General features: G+C 40.2%; 1 long non-coding RNA gene across 1 annotated transcript; it reads right to left on the bottom strand.

The window, feature by feature from the left end:
* Positions 1-731: 731 nt before the first annotated feature.
* LOC127493233 (uncharacterized) lies at positions 732-14,726 on the bottom strand. Its single transcript, XR_007923348.2, has 5 exons — positions 14,358-14,726; positions 12,731-12,903; positions 2,250-2,298; positions 1,685-1,854; positions 732-949 (listed from the first exon to the last, which is right to left on the bottom strand). It is a non-coding gene; the product is annotated as an uncharacterized lncRNA (long non-coding RNA).
* Positions 14,727-23,464: the final 8,738 nt, after the last annotated feature.

Genomic DNA, 23,464 nt, shown 5'->3' with positions numbered 1-23,464 from the left:
TAGAATCTCTGAATCACACGCACGCACTCACACACACACACACACACACACACAAGAGCTACTGGCCAAATATTGCTGCCTGTCCAACACTGCCACCAGCACTGCCAATTAGGTGTCCCATCTCAATCAGCTGCTGTGCCTACACATAAGGCTTCCACAGCTGCTGCCCTAATCTAAAATGGTGCCTGCCCTCTCTCAGTTGGGCAACAGGTGCAACTGTGGGGAAGCTGATGTGAGATAGTCGTGCCCCCTCCACTTCCACTGGGTCCACTGGCAACCACCAGCAACTTCCAGCCCCCGTGGTTCCAGTCCAGGCACAAGCACTGCTCTCCCTCTGGCTATCTCACCATGGTTTGCTGCAGTGTGATTTCACCTCTGTGCTTGTGCTTGTGCTGTGTGCCCACACCGTCTACACAGGTCCGTGGCATTCCTCCTCCTCCTGTAGGACTTCCAATGTGGTTTTCTCTCCAATTTTCCCCTGAGAGTACACTTCCTCTACTTCTCTCTTCACTGTTTATCCTTAAGCCTGTACAGCATGTCACTCCCTAATCCACTATCTTGGAATCTCATAGCTCTCCTATTCTTGGCCCATAGAAATTCTTGGCTTCAAACAAAGTATATTATTCACTGGCCCTAGAAGTAGAGCTAACAGCTCCTATTGCTACAGTCTTTTTCAAGCTTTTCTCACTTCTTCACATGTAGCAAGTTGGAGAAATCATCTCTAGCCAATGCAATCTTAGCCATCATTTATTATTTCTTAAAACATTTATTATTTTTATTTGAAAAATAAGAGTTACAGAGAAGGAGGGAGAGACAGAGAGAGAAAGAGATCTTCTACCATCTTCTGGTTCACTCCCCAGGTAACCACAATGGCCAGGGATGAGTCAGGCTGAAGATAGGAGTTTCATCCAATTCTTCCACTTGGGTGGCAAGGGTCATTAGCAAAGAGCTTGATCAGAAAGAAGCAGGCAGGACACAAATTGGCATCCATGTGATATGCGAGCATCACAGTTAGCAGTCTTACTATGGCACAACACCAGGCCTCTTATCCCTCCTTTAATGTCAGATTCAAATCCTATCATTACTATAAAGTCCTCTTTCTTCATGAATGTCTTTATTATTCATCAAGCTTTTTTTAATTACACATTTTGTTAATGATTTTACTATACAACTCAATCATAAAGTCTTAGATATTTCCTTGTCTTCTGCATGGTCACTCAAGCTTGGTCTAGGATTTCTTGAGTATACAGAAACAATTATTAAGATGTGTCCATGCTCTTGAAAGCATGCTTACATTTAAAATCAGTTGCCCAGTAATTTGAGAATTCCTTCTACTTCGACTAGAACTCTCATCAAATGAAATATATTCTTTGTTAAAGTGTTAAACATATAAAATTATTATTTATTCTAAGCTATCAGCAGATGTTTAAGCCTTTACATTTAGAAAGGTCAATGAAAGATGATAAACTGAGCAAAAATATTAAACTGTTCTCTTGATTTTCATTAGACATTAAACAGAATTGTAAACTTTAGCCATAACATTGCAATTATTTTTTAGAATGAAAACCTTGAACATCTTTCCCTTCCCTGTTCCTCCATTAGCCAATGTTTAAAAAGATAAGTAATTATTATATCATAGTAAAATATCCTTCTTCATGATTCAAAATTAAATGGTGATACTTACGGCAGGCGCCGCAGCTCACTTGGCTAATCCTCTGCCTGTGGCACCGGCACCATGGGTTCTAGTCCCGGTCAGGGCACCAGGTTATGCCCTGGTTGCTCCTCTTCCAGTCCAGCTCTCTGCTGTGGCCTGGGAGTGCAGTGGAGAATGGCCCAGGTCCTTGGGCCCTGCACCTGCATGGGAGACGAGGAGGAAGCACCTGGCTCCTGGCTTCGGATCAGCACAGCGCTCCGTCTGCAAGGCGCCGGCCGCAGCGGCCACTTAGGGGGTGAACCAACGGCAAAGGAAGACCTTTCTCTCTGTCTCTCTCTCTCACTGTCTAACTCCGCCTCTCAAAAAAAATAAATAAATAAACTGTGATACTTACAATTTTTATGGCATTAACCTCTGAAAAATGTAAGAGAAAGTCTAAGTAGTTTTAGGAATGGTATTTTTCAGATTTGAATGTTGAAAACAGTCTGAATTTTAGCATATTGAGAACCATTTGTACAGCCTGGTCTATCGCCTTAATTTTTTACATATAAAGAAAAAAAAGAAAAGTTTTAAGTTACAAAAATTTATTACATACCTGGATCATGCGTTGCAACAATCCAGCTTGTTTTTATATATTTTATGACCTACAATGGGGAAAAAATATAAATTTCTAATGTGAAGCTAGAGAAGTTGAATATGTAGGTGGTTTCTTGGCTTTGCCTCCAGTGGATTTTTGGGGCATACCCAGGACTTTGGAACTATCTGATGAACACCTTGTCTTTCTGCTGCAGGACCAACACAGAGACCTCTCAGTTTCTATTGGTGCTTCTATTGTGAATTATCACACTCTGCCATCCTCAGGAGAGAAGAGGATGTCTGTGGTATTCCCCCTGTTAAAGAGTTCATCTGCAGATTTTCTGAAATTTTCTTAATTATCATCACTTTTGTGTTCAAATTTCTTTGTTTTTAAAGATTTATTTTATTTATTTGGAAGAGTTACAGAGAGAGCTAGAGCCAGAGAGAGAGAGACAGAGAGGTCTTCCATCCACTGGTTCACATCCCAAATGACCACAATGGCCAGAGCTGAGCTGATCCAATGCAGGGGCCAGGAGTTTTTTCCAGGTCTTCCACACTTCCACACTTTCTGCTGGGGCCCAAGGAGTTCTACTAATTTCCCAGGCCATAGCAGAGGGCTTTATTAGAAGAGGAGCAGCCGGGACTCAAACTGGCACCCATATGGGATGCCGGTGCTACCAGCCGCAGCTTTAACCCACTGCGCCACTGCTAGATGGGGCCAGCCCCCTCAAATTTTTTGAATAATTAACTTTTAAAGTGAAACCTAGCCGGCGCCGTGGCTCACTAGGCTAATCCTCCGCCTTGCGGCTCCGGCACACGGGGTTCTAGTCCCGGTCGGGGCGCCGGACTCTGTCCCGGTTGCCCCTCTTCCAGGCCAGCTCTCTGCTGTGGCCAGGGAGTGCAGTGGAGGATGGCCCAAGTACTTGGGCCCTGCACCCCATGGGAGACCAGGAGAAGCACCTGGCTCCTGCCATCAGATCAGCGTGGTGCACCGGCCGCAGCGCGCCGGCCGCAGCGGCCATTGGAGGGTGAACCAACGGCAAAGGAAGACCTTTCTCTCTGTCTCTCTCTCTCACTGTCCACTCTGCCTGTCAAAAAAAAAAAAAAAAAAAAAAGTGAAACCTCACTTCACCTGTCTATTAATACAATCAGGTTCTGCTCTTTTGGTACTAAAACTATTTTTGGAAATTGTCCAGCAGTTTTACCCCATTCGGCACACAAAACCTGTATGAACATCCTTCTAGCCCAGCACCAAGAAAAACTTAGGAATTCCACACCTCCGCCATGAAGCTATTTTCATCAACATGGACATTTGTAAATGTTAGAGACTTTCAAGCAGAAAGACTGACTTCCATGTTAAGAGAGAATTCCTAAGTTCTCCAATGTTACATGCAAATTCCCCTCTTCTGACATCACTCTGAAAACACTCAGCCATCCTCAATGTTCCCCAAATCTCCTAGGGAGGAGTCAGTTCTTCTGGCCAGCTGTCTATGTTTAAAGCTTCACTTTCTGGGGAGTTGTTACCAGCACTAAACCAGTATCTCATATTCAAGAAGCATTTTTTCCAGACAACTTTTGGAAGCCATTTAATTTACACCTAAACTATTTCCAGACTTGGCCAAGGAGAGTCCCATAAGTGTTTATTCAGTCGGTGATTTCAGTGGGAAAATGTGGCTCCTCTGTTACTTATCTTGATCCTACAATATGCCTGAATGAGTCATTCTTAGTAAGTGGTTGTCCAACAAGCTAGCCTACATTTCTCAAAATGGTTTGGGGTGTATGAACTCTCTCCCCTCCCTGAGGACTTCACAGAACCTACTAGCTTATTAAAATTGTTGAGAATTCCGGCAGTTAAAATGTGATTTTTTGCGTATGTTAACAGTATTAATGGGGTTTTCCAAACTTGTTCTCCATGAAACTCTAGACATTTGGAATCAAGTTTTCGTCTGGCAGAGCTACTATTTCTCACAGCATACTCTGGTAGGTGTTGAGTTAAGCATCTGGCCTTTCCAAAAAGAAAAGGCTTTTGCCTTTTTTCAACATTAAGTGTTCAGGTATCTGATATAAACAGGTATGTCATTTTTATCCTAAAATAATCTGTCATTGTCTAGCAGGAGGTTTCACACCATATTTCTGAAGGTACAGTCTCAGTTACTCTAAGAACATACTTTAGAGGGATGAAAAATGACCATAGATTCCATACACACTGCTTAGAAATGAGAAGAGAGACACAATACTTGCATTTCCACACATATATTCTGTCACATCCCAACATTTTTGGAATACTGATAATAGGTCAAGAGGACATAGGCCAGATAAGCTACTCAAACTTTCAGTAGAGCTTCCAATGAGATGACAAAAGCTGTACACAAGTATTTACAGTGCAAAACAAACAATTAGAAAATAAGGTCTTCTATACACACACACACCCAGAGAGAGAGTGAGAGAGAGAGAGAGACTACAAAGGTACAATTTTTTAATCTTAAACCTAAAAAAAAACAAGGACTGTGAACTAACAATGCTGCTTTCATTAAGGTGTTCTGACACCATAATAGCGTATGGTCACATAAGGCGTAGTACAGGAATCAGACAAAACTCTTTTTCTTCCAAAGGAAGTAGGGAAAGCAAAGGGTGTGTGGAAGCTGAGAAATATTTTCAAACAGTATTAGAAGTCCCAGGTCCTGTGATCTTACCATGTCAGCAGTGTCAACCTGGGACCAGAAAATGTTGGGCCCTTTCTCTGCGATGTAGAAGTGTTGCAGAATCCCTTAGTTAATTTAAATTCTTAATAAACTCCCCAATTCTGCAGCATCAAAATTTTGCTTTCAAAGGTTTAACTATAAAGGAGTTGGAGGGAGGCCACAGAATACATAATTCTGCTCACAGTTTATGTGCTACTTTAAGGAAAAAAAAAAACTTTTTGTCTCTCAAGTTGTTGATTCACCCAACAATAAATGTTTCAGCAGACTGGATTACCAGAACCAGGCCACTTTTCTTTGTCTTGAATGGAGGTTGTCCAGTGAGCTTCATTCCCTTCTTTCTTTGGTGATATTTTAATTGCATATGAACATCCCTGACTCCCAGCTAGCTGTCTCTCCCCAAGCCTTAGCCTAACTATCATGTCAAGATAATGTCTCTAGGGGCCGGTCCTGTGCATAGTGGGTAAAGCTGCCGCCTGCAGTACTGGAATCCCATACGGGCACTGGTTTGAGTCTTGGCTGCTCCACTTCTGATCCAGCTCTCTACCATGGCCTGGGAAAGCAGTGGAAGATGGCCCAAGTCCTTGGGCCCCTGCATCCATGTGGGAGAACTGGAAGAAGCTCCTGGCACCTGACTTTGGATAGGTGAGCTCTGGCTATTGTAGCCAATTGGGGTGTGAACCAGTGGATGGATAACCTCTCTCTCTGTCTCTCTCTCTGCCTCCCCTTTTCTCTGTAACTCCAACTTTCAAATAAATAAATAAATCTCTAAAAAAAAAAAAGGATAACTCCTCTAGACGCCTCAGAGTATGGCAATAGAAGGAAGTTCAGGTGAGAGAAAGCAGAACTCAAACAGAAAGAAAGGGCACACTGACATGCTGGGCAAAGGAGCCTATTAATTGCTAGTTTGATTTGGATCAGACACATTATATTAAAAATGAGGGAATATATTTTAAATAATATAAATCTACCTCCTCACTCAAAAGAAGACAGAAACTGTGACAAAAATAAACTTTTACTTGGGCCATTTTTCACATGAATTCAAGATGTGGAAAGGATAAAGCCTAGTGGAAAAAGACTCCAACATAACTGGTGGTATATCACCCCCTTCAGTGTCCATCACCAGTGTCTGGGAAAACAGAAAACTGGAAACTCTCAGAAGCTGCTGTTAGCTGCATTCTCCCACAAACATCAGGGACAAGTCTGGGATCTCAAGTATGAAAGGTAGAAGTGTGGATTAAAACACAAGACAAATGTCTAGATTATGTAGAAGAATGCAATGTAGCAATTAGGATGGCTAATATTTATTTGATGTTTTGCATTTTAAAAGGATACTAGTAGTTTAAGCTGCCACCTGTGATGCCAGCATCCCATATGGGTGCCAATTCCAGTTCTGGATTCTCCCCTCTCTGATCCAGCTCCTTAGTGATGCACCTAACAAAGCAGTGGAAGATGGTTCAAGTAGCTGGGTCTCTGCTCTCATATGGGAGACCTCAATGAAGCTCCTGATTCCTGGCTTCGGTTTGGCCTAACCCTGGCTGTTGCAGCCATTTGGAGAGTGAACCAATGGATAGAAAATCTCTCTCTCTCTCTCTCTCTCTCTCTCTCTCTCTCTGCTTCTCCCTATCTTTCTGTAACTGGGACTTTCAAATAAATAAATAAATCTTTTAAAAAAAAAAAAGTTCCTCTTCATTCATTCTCTTATTTGATCCTCACCACCCTACCGTGAGGGAGATTCTGTATTTAAGTCATCAAAAATTGTCTTATGGATTCTTCAATTTAAATACCCTAAACCATTTCCATCATATTTATTTGAATTGTCTTCTCCCTAAAAACAAAACAGGCCATTACAGGGTCCAATCTCTATGAAGCATTTAGACTCTCATACCTGGAAATATCAAGGAAATTTCCAGTCATATTCCACATCTCAATTTTGCATTCGCAAAATATTATTCACATTTAACACTGGAGAGGTTTGGTGTCCAGAAACATCAGATTGTTTGAGCAAAACACATTCTTAAATGTGAATGGAAATCTATAAGATTCTAGAACTACGTTCTGTCCCCTTGCACTGTTCTTTTTGGAATTTCTTTACATCCTAACCAGTTTTGATCAAAGTCCTTACTATAACACCTTACCCTCAATAAGCAACCACACATCATGTGCTGAATTATTTAAAGTGAAGTACAGCAGTACAGCTCCCAGTGGTTTCTCAGGCCCCTACTTGAGTCATCTCTAAGAAACAGAAATGAGGCAGTGCTTCATAGCCTGAGTCGGTGGGCCTGCAGTTGTATTGATCAGAACCTTGAAATACTGCCCAGTAAGAAGAGTAGCAGTCTCCATGAATTTTGATTCAGATGTTCCCCCTGCTCACTGTACCATGGATGCAGATGTGGTCTGCCTAAGAGCTAAAATAACTCTAATGTGACCTCTCTACACACATAGTGAACCTCTTTGAAGTCTCCCCTGGTTATTTCTGGGAGCTGGGGAGCTGCTTAAGGTGTGCCCCTCTAATGGTTTGTGGCATTCCTTCCTGCTCTTATATTCCTTACCAAGGTGCTACCCTCCCACCATTGCCCACAGCACCTACAGAACTCCCTGAAACAGACCCTGATAATCCAACACTGCCAACCACAGTACCAGAGGACGCCTTCCTCCCCACAGAGGTGGGGTGGTCATGCTACCCCTCACCATCTCACACTCAGTGACTGCAGATCCCTTTATCCATCCTTCCCCTGACCTAACAGAGACTTCCCAGCTTCTTCACCTTCAGCCAAATACTTGAGTCCATGCATCTTGGACATTAAGGAGGTTAGGAAAATTGCCCCCACAAAAAATTTTAATGTTGACACCTCCATCTTCCCCTTAAGGTACATAAACCCTCATAGAAATCATGTTGGGCCCATCAACTCCTCCATCTTGTCAGATAATCCAGTTAAGTCTTCATTTCTTTCAGGCCCAGCCTGGACCCTCATGGCTCTACAAATAGTTGCGAATGCACAGGCTCAGGCTGAAGCTCCCCTGCTCCTTGAGACACAGGTTACTATTTGGGATATAAATTCTCTTGCTGCTTCACTGTAGGCCTGACCTTGACATCCATCTTAATTTTATTTCATGGATACATTTGGAGCACTCTGTTGTATGGTATTCTGTACCCCAGATAGGAGCTTCCTCCAGAGATGGAACAGCCCTTAAACAGACCCAGGTACTTTCTCAACCAGGACTTAAAGAATTTGTAGTACACTCAGAGAGATTTTAAAGTATAATTAAATATTTAAAGCTGTAAATAGTGGAGGATGGAAAAAGACTTCTGGGTCATGGGTAGCACCTTTCAAGAGAAAAATCATGTTAAAATCAGAAATCTCAGCTTTGTCTTAATAGCTATAAAACCATGAGCATTTATTTTGCTTTTATGCATTCTGAGTTCCAGAGACTCTAAGGAGTAATGATGATGACATACATACCTTATAGATTGTGCATGTTGTCTAGTATTTATTAAAATATGCTAGAAATAATGAGAAAAAAAATAAGCCTAATTATTCTCACTCACAGGAATGTTGACACTGAAAATTTGGAAAATTTGGAAGACTCTAATACTTGGGTTGTAGAAATAATAGAAATAATGCCCTGCTCTCTTCAGCAATCATACACCTGTTGCCAAACAGGAGCTGCTGAACTAAGCTATCACTCAGGATGCTGAAATACAGCATTGACAAGAGTGATGTAATACATCCTTGTCCTTTGGCAAGGAGTTCCTTTCTACCTCCTTTTAGCAGCTTCATAGTATCAATCCATGTGTATAATTCTTCATTTCAGGCTAATGTATGATTTTTTTTTATTTTTTTATTTTATTTTTTTGACAGGCAGAGTGGACAGTGAGAGAGAGAGAGAGACAGAGAGAGAAAGGTCTTCCTTTTGCCGTTGGTTCACCCTCCAATGGCTGCCGCAACCAGCGCACCGCGCTGATCCGATGGCAGGAGCCAGGTACTTATCCTGGTCTCCCATGGGGTGCAGGGCCCAAGCACTTGGGCCATCCACCACTACACTCCCTGGCCACAGCAGAGAGCTGGCCTGGAAGAGAGGCAACCGAGACAGAGTCCGGAGCCCCGACCGGGACTAGAACCGGGTGTGCCGGTGCCACAAGGTGGAGGATTAGCCTAGTGAGCCGCAGCGCCGGCCTAATGTATGATAATTTAACATTAGCAAGTCAATACAATTTTAAAATTAGCAAGGATGGCTCTAAGTTAACAAGCATTAGGGCCAGTGCTGTGACATAGCTGGTAAAGCTGCCATTTGTAGCACCAGTATCCCATATGGGTGCCGGTTCAAGACCCTGCTGCTCCACTTCAAATCCAGCTCTCTGCTATAGCCTGGGAAAGCAGTAGAAGGTGGCCCAAATCTTTGGGCCCCTGCACCCATGTGAGAGACCCGGAGAAGCTCCTGGCTTCAGATAGGCACAGCTCCAGCCATTTCAGCCAATTGGGGAGTGAACCAGTGGATGGAAGACCTCTCTCTCTCTGCCTTTCCTTCTCTGTGTAACACCGATTTTCAAATAAATAAATAACTCTTTAAAAATAAATTAATTAATCATCAAGCATTTATTTTTATATTTTGAGTTGAAGTCTACCTTATTAGAAATATACAACTATATAACAGATGAAAGAATGTGTGTGTGTATTAATAGTTATAGTTCATATTAAAATAGGAAGCAAATGGTTGTTCATCCTAGTACTTATGATGTCTGCTTTCTACATTTGAGTAGCCAGGTTTGATTTCTGACTCTGGCTCCCAACTCCAGCTCTCTACTATTTCAGTCACTGGGAGGCAGTAATTGAATTTCCCTTAACCATGTGGAAGACCTGGATTTTGAGTTCTTTCTCTAGGCATTGTCCCTGGCCAAACCCTAACTGTGTGGCTTTTGGGGAGTAAACTAGTAGATGAAAGGTCTCTTCTGTTTTTTCTTTCTCACTGATTCTCTTTTTCTTTGTTTCTCTGCTTTTCAAATGAATATTTTTAAAAAGGAGAAAATCTCTTTGTAGTAGATAATATTTTTATTGAAACTTTAAAGTAAATGGCTTTGTGTACTAGCATATTTTTGGTTTGTTAAGTATACCTCATATACGAAAGACCACTCCCATAAGATGAAAAGCAAAGAAACTTCCCTACAGTATTCTTGCTATATGAATAACATCTGGGAAGTTGTAATAGAAACAAATATCATTATGTTTTATGTAAATAAATAAAATTAACTATATTATGTGAAATTAAGAATATTAGAAATGAACTGATTGTCCTGATTTTGGCAAAGTAGTAGGATGCATCTTGATGGTCACCATAAGACAGGGCCTGGCATCAAAATGGATGGGTTGTACGTCCACCAGGGTCATTTTGTACTTCTCTTCCCCTAACCTTGGGAAAATCAGTTGAATCAACAGTCCAGACACTGTGACAAACAATGTATCATAGACAATGGACACACTCCTACACTACCCTTGTACCCTTGCCATTTTGCAATTTGGAGACCACAAGGATATGTTATAACCAGGATGAATATATCAGGTATAAATAAATATGATTTAAGATTTAAATGGCCTTGCTTCAACCATAAAACTCTAGATTTTTCAAAGTATTCTTCTATACAAAGGATTCATGAAGCTTATCAGTTTCAGACAGATTTCTGAGGAAGAAGTGAGTTTTTCTAAAGATCTACAAAAATTTTATGATTATAATAATTTTAAACTGAAAATTGAGAATTCACAATCCATAAAATGCCCATGGCATTTCCAGGCACACAATTTTCAGATTTCTACAGCATAAGTTTAATGTGCATTTATGATTTTTGGCTCTTTTTTTAAAAGATTTATTTATTTGAAAGTCAGAGTTACAGAGAGGCAGAGGCAGAAAGAGAGAGAAAGAGAAAGAGAGAAAGAGAGAGAGAGAGAGAGAGAGAGTCATCCATCTGCTGTGGGGACCCATGAGCCGGCAAACGGTCAGCAAGCTAAGCCTTAGCATGTGGGCCCATGGCCAGCTCATGGGTCCCCACAATCTGCTGATTCACTTTCCAAATGCCTGCTATGGCTGGAGCTGGGCTGATCAGAAGTCAGGAGCTTGGAGCTTCTTCCAGGTCTCCAATGTGGGTGCAGGGGCCAAAGCCTTCTACTGCTTTCCCAGGCCATAGTAGAGAGTTGAGTCAGTAATGGAGCAGACAGGACAAGAACTGCCTCTCACTTTTTCCACTAAACCATGGTGCTGGCCCCCATTTATGCATTTCTTAGTGGATTATTCCCCTTTGTTAACGAGACTGACAAAGAGCAATAAAATATTGAACTGCCTCATGAAATCTTTCCGATAAAGAATCCAGTGTGTGTGTCGCCCCCTCTCTCTGTAAATAAATAAATAAAAAAATACATCTTAAAAAATATCTTGGGGCTGGTGCTGCTGGTAAAGCCACCGCCTGTAGTTCCTGTATCACAAATGGGCGCCGGTTCAAGTCCCGGCTGCTCCACTTCCAATCCAGCTCTCTGCAATGGCCTGGGAAAGCAGTGAAGATGGCCCAAAGTGCTTGGGCCCCTGCACCCACATGGGAGACCTAGAAGAAGCGCCTGGCTCCTGGCTTTGGATCAGCACAGCTCCAACTGTGGTGGCCATCTGGGAAATGAACCAGTGGATAGAAGACCTCTCTCTCCCTCTCTGTCTCTTTCTGCCTCTGCCTCTCTGTAACTCTGCCTTCCAAATAAAATAAATAAATCTTTAAAAAATTCTCTACTGAAGAAACTCAAGTGAATGAAAACTGAACCATCTCAAAGGTGCTTAAATAACAAAAAGTGTTCCGGTTGTCTTCTTTAGTTCAGAGTTTATAACAACCAACTCATTTTGTTCCGCATTTATTTTACATCTTCTTAAGTCACAAGGCTTCCCTTTTGGGAGTTTGATGAATTTATAGCAATAAAGTCCTGAGATGTTGTTTGAAGATGCTACAAAAACTAGCAGTATCCCCTAATGGTCTGAAAAGGCTCAGACAACTCTGAAAGGGGGCTCTTAGGAGAGAGCTAAGCAGCTTACTGAAGAGCTGTGGAGAAAGGCCCATGTGCATACCAAAGGCTTGCCTGATAGCCTGTGGTAAATCAAGACCCAATTCATAATTACCAGTTACTGCAATTGATGCTAATTGAATTTGTACTGTAATTTGCATTTCTCAGTACTTTGCAAAATAATGATAATAAATATTGTTTCAGCCTCAGTACAATCCTTATTTTATATATATTTTAGTAAAATATGTGTGAAAGTTTCTCGAATCACTATTGCTTACAATCATCTCTGCTTCTGAACGCAACTGCGTCTTTATCACTTACTTCACAGTTTTGTGCACAATTACTTGGTAATATTTAAGTCTTTTACTCAAAAAGTGATTTTATTTTCCTACGTGTATGTGGATGCTTTTTCAAATATAAGTTCTTCAAAATCAGTATACCTCACAGCACACAGATGATTGAAGTATCCTCTGAAAACTGGGCTATGTATGTGCATGTGGGTGTGTTTGTGTGTGTATATGTAGGACAAAAAAATGATGTAAACACACCCATGCCATTTCCCAAAGGCTATCCCATTTCAGAGCCTCTGAAACATCCAACCTTCATTTTGGGATGGATTGCTGAGAATGGTGAGCCCAATAAAACAACACAAAGGCTGTGGAGTTGGATTTTAAACTTACTATTTCATTTTTTTCTTTTAACATATCACTTCTAATATCACTGATTATGCCGTGATACCCATGAAAGTAAAATGAGGAAGTGGTACTTACAGAGTTTGTACTGAGAAACAGGTGGATAATTGTGGCTTCTATTGACATGGTGAAGAAACAGATGTTGAGAGACAAGCAGAAAGCAAGAGTTCTATTCTACATTGCCAACTCTGAGGTGGGTACCACACTTCCAGATGAAAACGTATAGTCAGTCAGTCAAGACAGCTGAGAGACTGAAAGGAACAAATTATTTCAGTGGTCAGCATTTTAATCTTTGGAAAAATAGTTACAGAATCGACAGAAATAAACAATATTGTTTCCTTCCTTGGGAGCCAACAGTGCATCAGAGAGACAGGCATATCCATAACTAAATTATATTATAGGAGAGATTTGGGGCAATATTCTAATAGGTCCCCCAAAAGCACTTTAGGAGCATTAAGAGGGAGTGATGTATTCCAACTAATGTCACCGTTGAGGTTCCATGTTCAGTTATTCTCACCTTCTATAAAACATGTCTGCCTTCCCAGTTCATTTCCGTTGGATCAGTCCAAAACTCTTTCAGACCCATAAGGTTTTTTTTTTTTTTTAAGATTTATTTATTTATTTAAAGTCAGAATTACACAAGGAGAGAAGGAGAGGCAGAGAGAGAGAGAGAGATGCCTTCCATCTGCTGGTTCATACCCCAATTGGCCAAAATGACCAGAGCTGAGCCAGGAGCTTCTTCTGGGTTGCCCAGGCAGGTGCAGGGGCCCAAGGACTTGGGCCACCTTCTACTGCTTTCCCAGGCCATAGCAGAGAGCTCGTTCGGAAGTGGAGCAGCCGAGACTCAAATCGGCACCCATATGGGATACTGGCACTGCAGGCGGTGGATTTACCACTATGCCACAGTGCGGGCCCCAGGCCCATCAGATTTTTTGAAGTCTATTAAGACTAGTAAGGAAATTTTGATTATTTTTCCCCAATTTTTTGTGGAATCAACATTTATTGGACCTAAACATTGTAAAAATCTTACAGAACCAAAGACTGCCTGCAAGCAAATTCCTCCAAGAACTTCCAAGTTTTGTATTTTAGGGGCTTTCAAGTGTTCTTAAAGGCCAAATACTAATGCACATCTTTAAATCAATTGTACAAGCTTTTATCACAACACTAGTACAGTTCTGTTCAAACTGTAAGTGTTAAGAACCGGGTGATCTTTGATGCTTGAATTCTCAAAGTGCTCTGCATTTCCTTATGTACCTTTTCATACATAATTTATTTATTGAAGGGATGGTTTGTAAGTATTCAGAAAAGTGAAGAATGATGAAATTAGTTTCAAAAAGTTTATCTTCATACAAAATATTTTCAATTCTTGATAATTTTTAAAATTATTTTTATTTATCATTTCTGTTAATATAGAGAATAAATTTCATAAATTTCATAGATACAATTGTAAGAATGGAATGATATTTCCCTCCCTCCTGTTCTCTCCCATGATTTTTTGACGTAAAGTTTTACTGTGCCTCAATATGCATTAACTGTAGCCGTTATAACCTGCGAAGTTAAGATTCTGTGAACTAACAACACGAATAGGATAAGTAGAGGATTCACACTGGATTCTGAGCAAATCGCACACACACACACACACAATCAGTAAATATGCACATACATAAAAGCACTACGTGCTAAACAGTGGATGGTATTTACTTACTATCTCCAAAGGGTCATGACCGATAGGTAAACAAGTATAGATTCCAATCAAAAATAAGGGTTTGTTTTTATAGAGAAATGTCTTTATCAGTAGAAAACCATGTATCGTGAAGGTTCAGTGCCACTTCCAAGTTCCTGCTGGCCCTCATGCTTTGGAATGCCTCCTGTTAAGTGTCATGCTCCCACTAGAGCCTTGTAGAACGCTGGGCTTAGAAAGCACCTTAGAGGCCATCTGAGTTGGTCGTCACATCTGTCCATATGCCCACTTTTCTTTTACACAAACTCTTTCTTCCTTCTCTTGGGGAGGATGTTGCTGTGGCTCACCACATAAGCTCGGTTATAAGGCTGTACTTCTTCAACGGACTGCCCCAAGTGGGTCAAAGGGAAACCCAACTCAAAGGAGGTGGCGTCTTGCCTCACTGTGATCCTGTGGAAGAACATGCACTCTGCTCTGAGGAGCCAGAGAGCAGGGGAAGGCAAGCACTGAGGACTGTTTGCTCAGCCTCTGCCCAAGCAAGCCTCCTTTTTCCATTTGCTTTTCAGGATCTGGTAGTCAGCTCAGGGAACAGAGGCATCTGCTCCTATTTAAAAATAAGTTAGAGAGCATTAGACTCATCTTTAAAAAAATACAACTTTAAATTTGGAGAAAAACCCTTGTTTAATCACATTGTGTCTGTGTCACAAGCTGGAAAATGTCAGGAAATTCCAAGCTAAAGGCAGATACTTCGTCCATAACTCATGCCACGAGACTTATTTTTATTCTCTCATATGCCTGCTAACAGAGGATGAAGCATTAGGAAAACTGACTTTTTGTTTTGTTTTGGTCTTGTTAGTTCATGTCATAACCTTGGCATTACTCTCTCATTTTTTAAAATTTAATAAGAATATGAGATTATACTGTTCTCCTATTTTTTGTTAGTGCTGAACAAGCGCTTTTGGCACTCACAATTCAAATTACTGCCATGGTGCTCTGTGCCTCAGTATGTTTGGCTATGAAGTAACATGTCCTGACCTATCATCTATCTTTAAGCCTTGAGAAAGAAATTATTGTAGCATTCCTGCTCTTTGCTTATATATATAAATCTGTGATCAATGACATGTCTTCAGCTCTGAAGTTAGCACAAAACTATGAAGAATAAAAAGAGCAGAGGAGATGGGGTGGGAAAGGGGTGAGGAGTGAGGGGAAGGAGAGAAAAAACAACAAAGATTCCCAAGCAGAAGAGTATTAAATCCTGCTTTGTGCCCAGCAGCCATGAGTTCTGGATTTTATAAATGGGATGATGAATGTATGTAACTCCAAAAATATGTAGCTCTTTCTCTTTTGAATGTGGAAAGTGTTCATTTTTCAATCTGAGTGCCCTGAATTTCTGTATTGTTTTAGAGTTGTGTACTATGTAATAAAAAAAATGGATTCTTCCCCAGACATAGCATAGTTCACATCTCTAAAGATTTGAAAGCTTGATCACTCAATCATCTAGGAATAAAGGAGAAAAAATGCAACATTAACACTAGGGGTAACCTTTCCTGATTATGATTGTCAGTCATTATCACAAGAGCTAAACATATAGAGAATAGAAACAGGAATATGGCTTTGGTGAGTAGAGAATACTCTACGATGCATTACACTTTGCTTAAATGTTTGGTTTTTATTTGAGAGGCAGAATTACAGAGAGCGGAAGAGACAGAGAGAGAAAGGTCTTTCATCTGATCCTCCATTGCTTTCTCAAGCCACAACAGAGAGCTCGATCAGAAGAGGAGCAACCAGGACATGAACCTGCACCCATAGGGGATGCTGCTGCCACAGGTGAAGGCTTAGCCTACTCCGCCATAGTGCCAGCACCTGTAATGGATTATACTTTAAGATCAGTTCTCCACAGTTAGTAAGTATTTACTGAAGACCAACCATGTATTTTTCCTATTGCTTACTATAAGCATAAAGCATAGGACTTGCTTTTTATGAGTTTCTAATCTAATTGAAATATGGGAGAATCAGCTGTAGAAAATACTATGTAGGATATAGGACATAAGATATAGGGCAGTGCTCATATAGCCAACAATGCTTGGAAATCTATTTGTAGGAACTGGTCCTGGGATCCCTGAAACCACTACTGCAGTGGCTTAATTCATGATTCCAGGATCATGCAGATTTGATTTTGAAACATGTAAACTTGTGTTTCAACAATATTTACTGAGTGCCTACTCTGTCAGTTTCTGTGGTGGACACGAGTGATGCAATAGGAGTAGGAAGCATATACAATCCTTTCCTTTATGTAGCTTACAGGATTGTGTGTACCACGAATATTAGCAATCACATAAGCATACAATTCCAAATTGATTTAAACTCTGAAGGAATTGTGAAAGATGAAGAGGAGAATAGGACAAGGACTCAATTTAGACAGGAAAGTCGGGGAAGACGTCTCTAAGGCAGAAACCAGTGAGCACATCACCAGGCCTCCTGGATGTAAATGGGGCAAAGGAGGATCAGAGTCATGGAACACAGCTTAGAGACCAACATTTTCTTTAAAGTGACATGAATGGGATTGAAATGATTTCTGAAATTCAATCTTCTCATGAATGGAGTTGATATACTGATACTTACCACAGGTTTATATTAGAAAATAGATAACAACTGCTTCTTTACAGAGATAGCAGATTATCCTCGGAAAACTTACTGAAACCTTATCAAAATTAGGAAAATGCATTTTGAGGAACTCCAAAACGTTATAGAGGAAAATGTATAAAATATTTATTGTACCATATGGAGGAAACAATAAGGGGAAGATGTTATGCCAGTAGTGGGAGATAATTAATGATAGATTCTTTAGGAGGCTAGTACTTTTTTTAAGTTCAACAAAGTATTAGATTTATGAGGCAGTATGTTCAAAAGTTCACATAACTAAATACACAAACCGGCTTGTTTGTTTTGGATCACTCAGTATCTGAGAATGAATTATTCATTCAAGCATTAATAAATTAGAATTTTTCTGTTTGGCAGTTGAGAAAATTTACTTAAGGAAATAAAAGAGATATCCACCAAGTTTGGCCTGGCTGGTGCATTTTTTTTTTAAACTGGCTCAAATCTCCAGTCTTCAAAAGTAAAGAAAGTTCAAGTTATATATTAATATGTATCTTTTACTCAACTGATTTACAGTACATGTAAAAACAAATCCTGAGATTGGTTGGAATTAAAGTATGAAAGCAGCAAGAAGTCACCTGTATATTATCCAACTCATGATAACACTGCCTAAGGTCTGAGAGACTCTACTGTAAGAATCAAAACCGATGGAATTTTCCTCTATCATGGAATAACCCAACTCCCTTTCAATGTGTCATTCTATAACTCCTCCCCTCCCAAGCTTAAATATAAGTTTTCTTTTACATTCTCTGCTGTACTATGTTTTTGGTGACTTCATACTTCTGAAAACCATTACAGTTTGAGCCTATTCTTATACAGAGACAATAGGAAACGTACTTCAAACAGTCACCTTCAACAGGGGATATGTAGACAATGAATCATTAGAATCTAAAGTGTTCTTAAAAGAAAAATAAAAGATTGTTTATGTGGTACTCACCCAGCAAATCAAGACTTTTAAGTTCTTTTTTAAGATTCATTTGTTGATTGGAAAGTCAGTGTTACAGAGAGAGAGAGAGAGAGAGAGAGAGAGAGAGAAGTATCTACCATCCACTAGTTCACACTCCAAATGGCTGTAACAGTCAGTTCTGTGCCAGAGCCAGGAGACAGGAACTCCATCCTGGTCTCTGATGTGGGTGTCAAGGGCCCAAGTACTTAGACCATCTTTTTCTGGCTTCTCAAACACATTAGCAGAAAGTTGGATCAGAATCAGAGTAGACAGAACTTGAACTGGCACTAGTACATGGGATGCAGAGGTTGCATATAGGGGCTTAACCTTGTTGTGCCGCAACACTGGCCATTATTTCTTAGGTTGTAAGAGGAAAGATTTTCCACAGTGGCTGTAGCAATCCCACTACTGGGTATATATATATATATATATATATACACACACACATACACACACACAATGTGTATATATATATATATAATTAACTCAACCCTCTAGGAATTGTACTTTATTTTTCCTTTTCTAAAATATGGAAGTCAAACATGTAATTAATGAATTAAAGATGTCCTTAAAACAGGTACTTTAAAATGTCTAATTAGAATTACCTATCATCTTTTTAAACAACAAACCTGCACATTCCATTGGACAGGATATTCAATTTAAACAATTAAACCTTTTCCAAATGAGTGTTTATTAATTGAGCCATAACCTTACAGTGGAGTCCCTTTCTACTTCCTCTTGTCAAATGTACTGAGGATACAATGCGAGCTATTTGGCAGGTGGCCACACCATAAAGCAGCAGGATGTTTTCAGCAGACTACATGATGAGTTGCCAGAGTTTTGCCATTTGGCTTCCTAGCAGGTTTCTTCCTTTTCTTCTTTTTTTTATTCTTCCTATAAAAATTTATGTTTTCTTAGAATTATGATTCTTACCTATAATTAGCATTATGCTATTTATAAACAGTTAAATGGAAACATGACTTAGAAAATGTTTTTCAAAACACATGGAATACATTCAGGAGGATTTTCTCAAGATCATATAGATTGTTTCTAATGAAGTGATTAATTGTTATTGGTTATAATAATTGATTGTCAATGTCTGTTGTCTTGCAGAAGCCCCATTTATACTTCACATTAGTGCAAATTATATGATGTGTACTTACCAAGCAGACTAAAATTTTATTACTTAGTACTTTGCTTTCATTTTCTGAAAATATTTGTATTTACAATACTTTTAAAAGACATTTTTTGGTTTCCATTTGTACATATGTACATATTTATGGGGTACAATGAGATATTTTAATACATATATACAATGTGTACTGATCAAGCCAAGGTAATTAATATTTCCCTATTTTTTCATTACCTTATGATGGAAGTCTTGGATCCTTCTCCTCTGCTTGCTCAGAAAATATATAATAGGTTGTTATGATCTACAGTCATCCCGCAACAGTATGTAACACTAGGAACTTATTCTTTCTACCTTTGACTTGCTACCCACTATCCCTTTCACCCCTCCCAATCTCTAGTAACTACCATTCTGTTTTCAGATTGAGTTTTTTTTAAGCTTCCATATTTGAGATGGAACATGCAATATTTGTCTTTCTGTGTCTGATTATTTTACTTAACATAATGTCAAACAGATTCATCCATTTTGCTACAAATGACAGAATTTTATTCATTTTATAGCTGAATAATATTCTGCTGTGTATATATACTGCATTGTCTTTGTCCATTTTTCTGTTGATGGACACCATGTTTGATTCCACATCTTGGCTATTTTGAATAGTACTGTAATAAATATGATGGTGCATGTGTCTGGTATACTTATTTCATTTCTTCTGAGTATATAAATGGCAGTGGGATTGCTAGATCGTATGACAATTCCATTTCTAGTTTTTAAAGGGATTTCCATATGTTTTCCATAGTAGCTATATTAATTTACATTCTCACCATTAGTGTGTAAGAGTTCACCCTTCCTACAACCTTGCAAACATTTGTTACTTTTTGTCTTTTTTATAACAGCCATTCTAACAGCAATGAGTTAATGTCTCATTGTAGCTTTTATTTACATTTTCCTGATGGTTAATGATATTGAGAATCTTTCATTTTTGAGGTCACTCATATTTGCTCTTCTGAGAAATGTCTTTTCAGACCTTTTGCCTATTTCTTATCTGTATTTTAGTTGTTGTTGTTGTTGTTATTGTTGTTTTGAGGTTCTTACATATTCTGGATCATTTTCCTTTGCTATCTAAATACCTTGCAAATATTTTCTCCCATTCTGTCAGTTGTCTCTTCACTCTATTGATTATTTCTTTTGCTATGCAAAAGCTACTGCATTTTATATAATCCTATTTGTTTAGTTTTGCTCTTGTTAGTGCTTTGGGGGTCTTATCCAAAAGTTTAGGGGATATCTTCAGCTATTTCTCCTATATTTTCTCCCAGAAATTTCACGGTGTCAGGACTTATATTTAGGTCTTTTTATATCTTGAGTTGATTTTGAGAATGATGACAAGTAGGTATCTAATTACATTTTTAAGGATTTATTTATTTATTTGAAAGTCGGAGTTAGAGAGAGAGAGAGAGAGAGGAAAGAGACAGAGAGAGAAAGTTCTTCCATACACTAATTCACTCCCCAATTGGCTGCAACGGCCGGAGCTAGGCTGATCCACAGCCAGGTTCCAGGAGCTTCCTCCAGTCTTCCAAGCGGTACAGGGGCCTATAGCAGAGAGCTGGATCATAAGTGGAACCGGTGCCCATATGGGATGCCAGCATTGCAGGTGGCAGCTTTACCTGCTACTCCACAGCACCAGATATATTTTTCTTACATATATTTTGTTCTTGGGGCATGTCATGCTTCATTGCTTCTTCCTGTTTCTTGTGCTCTTATATTGAATATCTGTGCATGTGATACTACTTCTTTTAGAAGCAGTTTTCATTGTAAAGACTTTTTAATTAATATGGGATATGGGGTTTCAGTTGGGTAGTTTCTTTGGTTTTTATTCTAGGTGAGCTCATAAATGTAGGCTTCGTATGATTTCTCCAGCTATAACTAACGTCAGCAGTGTCTAAAAGTGTTGCAGTTGTGTAATCTACAGCAATTCATAGACAGTAGCGTGACATGGGCTTCCAGTGGTATGTTTCCTCAGTCCCCAAAGAATTGAGTGCCAATCACACTGGTGCAGTGAGACATGGAGAGGATTGTTTACAGAACCCAACAGGCGAGCATCAATGATGCTGGAGAATGAGCCACCAATAGCTGTAGAAGTGGATGCAAGCTTCCTCAGGTCCTGCAGGCATGAGTGATGCCAAGGTATATGGCACTACCAGCCGCAGTCCCAGCACTGGAGGATGCGGAGGGACATTACCCAGGGTCAGCACAGGTTACACTGGTATTTGTCCTCTGGAAGGCATGGCCCAGGGATGGAAGAGTGCAGATAGGGCCATACCCAGGTCCCACGGAGTGATCTCAGCTCATTCTGAGGAATATAGCAAAAACAATCACAGTCAGAGTGCTATTGAAGTTCAGCTGGGACCCACAGGGAGATAACAGGTTGTGCCCTGAGAGTCCTGGGGCTGGAACAGTGCAATGTAGATGGGGCTTCCCCAGGTCTCATGACATGGGTTCAGGTAACTATGGGACAAATACAATCCCAGAGTCACAGTGTATGGGGGTTATCATCGTAGTTCCCAGGGAATTAGCACAAGTCATGCTGAGAATTATTCACTAGTAGCTACAGGACTCCAATAGTGGGATGCAGACAGGACTTTCCTTCGTTCCCACAAAGCAAATGCAGGTTGCTCGGATTGTAGCTCCAATTTCCCAGCTGCAAGATAACTGCAAGTCCCACAGGGCATGCAAGGATGATGATACTTCCTTTGTTGTCCTGGTTCTTCTCTAGGGTAAAGGGCAGTGCAGGGCACCTATGTTCAATCATCCTGAATCCGTTAGCCTCTGAAATTACTTTTCTTCCTTTCTTTAAGGACATCCAAGTTTTAGTGAGTTTTATCTTTCATTTACATATATATACATAAAATATATATATAATACATAGTATATATACACAGTATATATACAATATATACTATGTAATATATATTATATAATGTGTATTATATAATATGTAATGTGTGTGTGTATATATATATATATACACACACACACAGAGGGAGATAGTGAGAGAGAGCGAGCCTGCTTTGATATCTGACCAAGAAAACCCTCACTTCTCTTGAGCTTTATATTTTAAAGAACCCTATATATCATAAATATAAAAGATAATTTATGAAAGAAAATGTGGGTGCCTATGTTATTCAGGATACAGAACTAAGGTCTATGGGTTCTAGTCCCGGTGGGGGCGCCGGATTCTGTCCCGGTTGCCCCTCTTCCAGGCTAGCTCTCTGCTGTGGCCAGGGAGTGCAGTGGAGGATGGCCCAAGTGCTTGGGCCCTGCACCCCATGGGAGACCAGGAGAAGTACCTGGCTCCTGCCATCGGATCAGCGCAGTGCGCGGGTGCAGCGCACTGGCCGCGGCGGCCTTTGGAGGGTGAACCAATGGCAAAAGGAAGACCTTTCTCTCTCTGTCTTTCTCACTGTCCACTCTGCCTGTCAAAAAAAAAAAAAAAAAAAAAAAAAAAAAAAAAAAACCCTAAGGTCTAGAGAGCCACACCTAACCCCCAAACTATCTGCTTTCTAGCTAACACTACCAGGGCCCAGGGAAATCTTTTCTGTAAGTATCTTTTTCATGGCAATTGTAACACATGAGGCACTTCAAAAAATAGGAATGGTATTTTAAGCTTGGATTGAAAAAAAGGGTAGGACTGGCACCACAGCTCACTAGGCTAATCCTCTGCCTGTGGCGTCGGCATCCCAGGTTCTAGTCCTGGTTGGGGCGCTGGATTCTGTCCCGGCTGCTCCTCTTCCAGTCCAGCTCTCTGCTGTGGCCCGGGAGTGCAGGGGAGGATGGTCCAGGTCCTTGGGCCCTGCCCCCACATCGGAGACCAGGAGGAAGCACCTGGCTCCTGGCTTCGGATTGAAGCAGTGCGCTGGCTGCAGCGTACAGGCCGTAGCAGCCATTTGGGGGGTGAACCAACGGAAAAGGAAAACGTTTCTCTCTGTCTCTCTCTCTCTCTCTCTCTCTCTCTCACTGTCTAACTGCCTGTCAAAAAAAAGGGTTAAAAGATAATATCTTTTTTGACAGCACAATGATATTCATACAAAGACATTCATCATTTCCTAAAGAATAGAAAAAAATGACTGCAGGTGGAATGACTTAACAATCAAACAGTGGATTCCAAAAGATAAAAAATTGTGCAAGAATGACAACATGATTTGGACCACTACAATGGAGAGAAGTTCTTTCTAGAAATTAAGACTAAATCCAAATAAAGATAGAAATTGCCGAACACTGTATTTTAATATTAAATTACAAAAATAGCTACCTAAAAACAAAGAATGGGAAAACACACACAGGGGATAAGGTATGCAGTTTGGTTATATCAAAATAACCTTCTATGAATTTTCACTTAAC

This window comes from Oryctolagus cuniculus, chromosome 5 (assembly GCF_964237555.1).
Source record: "Oryctolagus cuniculus chromosome 5, mOryCun1.1, whole genome shotgun sequence".
Taxonomy (NCBI): domain Eukaryota; kingdom Metazoa; phylum Chordata; class Mammalia; order Lagomorpha; family Leporidae; genus Oryctolagus; species Oryctolagus cuniculus.
Note: the sequence above shows the minus strand (reverse complement) of the source record. Positions and strands in the feature narration are given on the sequence as shown.